Source organism: Pteropus alecto, unplaced genomic scaffold (assembly GCF_000325575.1).
Source record: "Pteropus alecto unplaced genomic scaffold, ASM32557v1 scaffold92, whole genome shotgun sequence".
Taxonomy (NCBI): domain Eukaryota; kingdom Metazoa; phylum Chordata; class Mammalia; order Chiroptera; family Pteropodidae; genus Pteropus; species Pteropus alecto.
In genome coordinates, this window is record NW_006432447.1 from 3,549,249 (window position 1) to 3,555,795 (window position 6,547).

Sequence of the window (6,547 nt, forward strand, 5' to 3'; positions counted from 1 at the left end):
GACTTTGCACGCCAAGGAATGCTATTAGAGATTGTTTCTTTGTCTTTCTGTCTCTCTCTCTTTTTTTTTAAGTCTAAGTATTTGGTACTTTTATTGAAAGGTGTAAATACTTCTTTTTTGAATTGTGACCAAGTGTTATCTATCACTCAGCCAGCTTATCCACATTTGGGGACTGGTGGCTGTTCTTAATTTCCACATGAGACTTAAAGTTATCTTCCCTTTTTAAATTGTGTAAACTACAAGTTATAATATAATTTGAAATTACGATTATTTGTCAAAAGAACTCTTTAAACCTGTGGAAACATTAATTCTTTTGTTGATATTTATTGATAGCATCATCCCAACCAGATTTGCTGAAAATCTATTGGTGAGGCAAATATAATATATATGCTGCATATATATTTATAAAATTACTAGTAGGAGTTCTATATAAAAAGATTTTTTTTTTTCTTTAGCCTGTGTTTTACAAAAAGCAGAGCATTTTCCTAAGTTACTTTTTAGTTAACTATACGATCCATTTCTTCCAGATGCTTCTGTAATGAGGCACATATTAATATAGTTTATACATGGTATCTATGAAAAAGTTCACTTCATAGAGCATAATACTTGAGCAAATGTACCCAAGACAGAAAGCAAGTGAAAAGGAAACTATTTATGGAATAAACTCCAGACCTAAAATTCAGTATTTTAGTAAAATGCCAACTGTTCTTACTGTATTTATTAAAACTTGTAATAATATGATTTTTCAAGGATATCAGTTCAAATTGAAGTGGTTTCATGCCACATGGAATTCTTTATTTGTTGAGGTACCATATATTTAGGGTGCTAGATGGCAAATAATGTTAATATGTGCAATAGGAACTACTGGTTTGAATGTGTAAATGAATGCTCTTTCTGAGTTCTGGCAACATCCAGCAAAACTACTGCTTATTCTCCAAAGACTATTGGGAGCTCTCAGTCCTCAATGACATGGGGAAGAGAACTGAGTATTTGCCCTGTGACTGAGTTTTCTATAGGAATTTTATAAATATTGTTTAATTTTGTTGTCTTCCTTCATGTTCTCAGTCAAATAAATGGGTGAGCTGGTTTTGGCTGCTTTTAGGATGTGTGGACCTCTTCTTTATGGGCAGCACAGACCTTTCGACTTTGGCTCTGGGACTCTTTAAGAAATGGCCAAGTCAAGACAAACAAACCTCAGTAATTATGAGGCATATAGTCTCTTTCCTGACTTCTGTCCTTGCCTTCCAGTCCCATCAGGCAGTATCGGAGGCCTCTTGAATTTGGTGGGAGTCTTAGGCAAGAGGGTACCCTCATCAAGTTTCCATACCTTTGGAAGGTACCCGAAGGTCCGGTAGAATGCCTCTTCAGTTACTCAGTACTCAAGCCAAGGCCCGACTGTACGACTTTGGTTCTCTCTTCCATGGAGCAGATGCTCAGAACAGGTCACAGTTTCTTGGAAATAACTCAGCTGAGGTTGGGAGTTGACCTTTGAACTTAACATTCCCAGGGTTGGTCTAGACTCGGTGAGAGTTCCAGGAATAAGACTGTAGAAGGACAGTTTGTTCAGGTATTTTTGTCCAGTATCAGTCCACTGTTACATGCACCAGGTTGTAGGTTAGGGTTTGAATGTGTAAACAAAAGTGGGTACAGCTGTTTTCAGAGAGGTCTCCTTAGCCCATAGAGGACCTTGGTAAATATATGCCAAACCAGTGAACGTGAATGTCTTTAAGAGCAAGAAAGGGAAATGAACCTCCCCAGACAGTGCTGGACCCAAGTCCAGAATGGCTCTTCTTATACCCACCACCAGCTGTCGGCCCTCCAGAGATGCCAGGATACTGTGGCACAGTGATCCTCGGTAGCTGCCGAGCACCACGAGCAGGTGCTTTCTCTATACTTGCTGAATTGCATGTCTGATTCTCGGGCTCTGGCTGAACCACAGAGGAGGAGGTGGAAAGCAGAGGATAGCCAGCCTCTGGATGGGTTCAGGTGTGAACTGCAGGATGACCTTCTTGCATAGGGGCTGGTTACCCAGTGCCTTCACTAGTAAGTGTTCTGATCAGTAGCAAATCTTACCCCAAAACACTTCGCTCCTCTCTTGGCACTTTTCCAAATTTCTCCAAAACAAAGTTTTGGAAAACCCTATACAGTTCCATACTCAAGGAAGGCATCTGTTTCTAATCAGCCCTGGGAACACAAAGGATGACTTTGTTGAATAATTCCTGACTATCCACCTCTTGTCTATAGGCAGACCCTGGGCTACAGAGGCCAATATTTGTAATCCAGCTCTGCCTCTGTGACCTTTGAGTAAGGTATTTATTTTATTATTTCTTAGAGTCTGAGCTTCCTACTTTATGAAATGGGACTGATAGTAATCGCCCCACTCACTTCCTGTGGAGTAGGGAGAGGCTAGGTTAAGGCTGTGAATGGGAATGTGCCGAGTCCCAACTCAGAGCAAACTCATTTCTTTCCCTGCTTCCACCTCTTGAAGGCCACTGCAGGGAGGAATCTCAGGGAAGGTAAGCCCTTTCCAGACCTCTGTCCCTGTCTCCTGTCTGGGTAGGCCCCTTCAGTGCATTCTTGGTTCTGCCTTGTCCATTCCATAGCCCTGTTAGCTGGGATTTCTTGGAGAAGAGGGCCTCTGAGCTGAGTCTTTGAGGACAGATAGCAGCTAAGTAAAGGAGTGATGGGAAGAGCAGACTAAGCAGGAAAGAAAGCATATGTAAAGGCCTGGAGGTGAGAAAAAGCAGATTCATGGGCATTAATGGGCTCAACAATCATTTCTATCTGCCTCTTCTCCTTCCTCACTCCAGAATGCTGCATCTCTTCTCAGGGATCCAGGTAGGATCTAAACGTCAGTCATTTGGATTTTCTCATTTGTGAAATGCCTGCTTAAGTCCATTTATTTATTTGGTTACTTGGCACTTATTTTTTTTTTTTTTTGAGGACTTTTTTCTTCCTTTTTTGTGTGAACTTAATATATTTTGTATATAAACCCTTTGTTGGTCATATGTGTTGAAAATTCTAATCATTCTCATAATGGTTTCTTATAACAATCTTAATTTTAATGTCAAATATATCATTTTCCTTTATGGTTAATATTTCTTACATAGTATTTAAGAAATCTTGCCCTACCCCAAGATCATGAAGATATTCTTCTGGATTATCCTAAAAATTTTATTTTTTTAAAACTATTCCATTTAGATCTATAATCTGCCTGGAATTGCTTTTTATGTGAAATGGGGTCAAATTTTGTTTTTTCTCATGTGTCTCAGTATCTCTTTTTGGAAAAATAATCAATAATCCTCCTGCACTGTTCTGTAGTTCTACCTTTGTCATAAACCATGTGTTCATATATGCATGACTCTGCTCCTGGACTCTAGAAGATATCTAGTAGACTTCATCTCCCTATTTTTATTTTATCTTACTTACCAAATGCATACATACCACTTAGCATGTTCCCATTCCCACATCTAAACTATATATATTTCATCCTTATCACATTCTTGTGTGATAGGTACAATTGTTCTTTCCCACTTTACAGATGAGAAAACTGAAGCACAGAGGTTAAATCATTTGTCCAGAGTCACAAAGCAGGAGCCAGTATTCAAACTCAGGGAGTCTGTCAGGAGTCTGTCGTAAGTGTCCGTGCTTTTTCCTCACAATTATCAATGATGCCTCTGTATACATTTCAGAATCTACAAAAAGAAACCTATTGAAATTTCACATAGGATTGCATTAAATTACAGATTAGGTGGAGTGAAATCTTCAGAATATTGACTCTTCTAATCTATGGCAATGGAGTACCCTTTATTTAAATCCTCTGTAATTTATATCCACAATGATATATAGTTTTCTATGTATATTCTTGTATATCTTTTGTTAGATTCCTGAGTATTTAATTTTAAGTTTTATTGTTGCTAATATATAGCTGTAGTTCTCAAAGTGTGGTCCTCTGACGAGGAATATTAGCATCATCTGGGAACTGATTAGAAGTGCAAATTCTTGAGCCCTACCCCAGATCTGCTGAGTCAGAAACTCAAGATGAAATCTAACAATTGTGTTTTAATAAAATTTTAGTTTCAGAGCAATCAATAGAAATACAATTGACATATTTGGCAAACTTACTAAACATTCTTATCAGTCTTAACTCTAGAAATTATTTTGATTTTGTATATATCATCTACAAATGATTGTAGCTTTCTTCTTTCCTTTCTATTCTTCAACATTTTCTTTTTTTTTTTGCCCTTTTGCACTCGTTAGGAATTCCAATAAAACATTTAATAGAAGCAATATTCAACCTTTTACTGATCTCAAAGAGAAAGTTTTCAACATTAAGTATAGTGTTTGCCCTGGAATCTGGATCTTATACCAGATTAAGGAAGCACACTTTAATTCCCAAGGGTCTTTTTTTTTTTTTTTTAAATCACGCAAGGGAGCTTCTGGATTGGCGCATCCCGACTGCACCGGGCACAGAAGCTCCTACACTCAGGGCACACCCAGACCATAGCTCTATGGACCTCTTCATCAGTATGTTCGTTTGTAACCTTTATAATAAACTAGTAATATTGTTTTAAAAATCACAAAAGGATGAATTGTATCAAATTATTTTTCTTCTATATTAAAATGATCATGTTTTTTTTTCTCATTTGGTGAGTTATATTGATGTGCAAATATTAAACCAAGTTTACATTCCTGGAATGAACAACTTGATTGTGATGTATTATCTTTTTTACATATCGCTGGATTCGATTGCCAATATTTCATTTTGGATTTTTGCCATCTATTTTCATCAATGGGATTGGCCCATAAGTTTAAGGGTTATGTATAGAATTTTGCCAGTGACCTTAAGTCAGATGCTTTCTTTGGGGTTTGGATTTTTCCTTAATAGCCAGAGGAATATTTAGATATTAATATCTTCTTGTGTTCATTTTAATGAGTTGTAATTTTCTAGGAATGTGTCTATTTCATTTACATTTTCAATTTTTTTTTATAAATAATTCATGCATTGAGTTTATTAATGTTGCAGAATCCATAGTGATGTCTTCTTTTTTATTCTTGGTATTGGATAGTGCCTTTATTTTCTTTATTTTCTTAGTCTCATTAGAGGTTTTTCAATTGCATCAGTCTTTACAAAGAATCAGCTTTTGGCTCTTTTGATCCTCTGTTGTATGTTTTCTACTCTCTATTTATCCTTATTATTTCTTCCTTCTACTTTGCTTCTATTTTGCTGTTATTCCTTCACTCTAATTTTATAAGATGGTTACTTAGCTGGTCAGTTATAGCCTTTATAATAACAATCTTTATCTGCATCCCATAAGTTCTGATATGAAATTTTCACCATTGAGTACAAAATATTTTCTAATTTCCATTTTAGTTTCTTCATGACCTACTGGTTATTTAGAAGTATATTTATTGATTTCCAAATACTCATGGATTTTCTACCATTTTGTTGATTTCTAGATTGATTACATGGCATTTGGAGAACATTCTGTATAATTTCAGTTCTTGCAAATTTGTGGGACTTGTTTTTATGACTGACAATATGGTCAAATACAGACATTCAGTGTGCATGTGAAAAATCCGTATTCTGCAATTATCAGTTTAAGTGTTCTATATATGTTCATTAGATCATCTGAAAATAGTGTTAATTTATATATCTTTACTGAGTGTTTGCCTAACCTGTATGGTAGAAGTTGAAATATCTCACTGTGATTTTGGATATTTATTTTAGTTATGTCAATTTTTATTTTACAGAGTTTGAGTCAATATTATTAGGTGCATACAAATTTAAAGTTGATTTATATCTCTGATGAATTGAACCATTTAAAAATTATTTTAAAATGTTCTGTATTTCTGGTAATGCTTTTAGCTTTAAAGTCTGCTTTAACTACTATTAATAGTTATGCCAGCTTTCATTTTTTTAATTCTGCTCTATCTTTATTTTCCTGTTTTCTGAAATTCTGAGTTGTCTTTCATTACATTGAATATCTTAAACATAGTTATATTAAGTTCTACATCTAATGAACTCTTAATCTGGAGTGCTTGTGGGTCCGTTTCTATTGTTGGCTATTTCTGTATGCCCATTCATGTTGTCCTCTCATTCGCTTGCATATTTATGTATTTATGACCTTTGTTATCTACATTACAAATATTTCCCCCAAATATGTTGTATATTAGCTTCGTTTATGGTATCTTTTACCATACAACTAAAAATTTCTAGATAATTAAATATGTCTGTCTTCTGTTTTATAGCTTCAGGATTTCCTTACTTAATGAAGATCTCCCTTGACCTTAACCAGCCTGTGCTGTAGCTCTTCAGGGTTTAATCTTACGCTCCCCACCACCTCCACCTTTTTTTCTTTAAGCTCCCTAGTTGATGTTATCCATTACCATTACTTTAATTTAAAGACTTCTATACAGGCAAACCTTGCATTATTGCACTTCACTTTATTGTGCTTTTCAGACATTGCGTTTTTTTACAGATTGAAAGTTTGTGGCAATCTTGCATCGAGCAAGTTTATTGGTCCCATTTTTCCAATAGGCTCAG

The 6,547-nt window shown here is 35.7% G+C and overlaps 1 protein-coding gene across 1 annotated transcript in view; it reads left to right on the plus strand.

The window, feature by feature from the left end:
- PIK3CB (phosphatidylinositol-4,5-bisphosphate 3-kinase catalytic subunit beta) overlaps positions 1-6,229 on the plus strand; it is a 178,206-nt gene extending 171,977 nt beyond the window's left edge. The window contains exon 22 of the mRNA XM_025043590.1: positions 1-6,229. This exon is cut by the window's left edge and continues 393 nt beyond it. The gene's annotated coding sequence lies outside the window, so the exon portion shown is untranslated.
- The last annotated feature ends 318 nt before the right edge of the window (positions 6,230-6,547 follow it).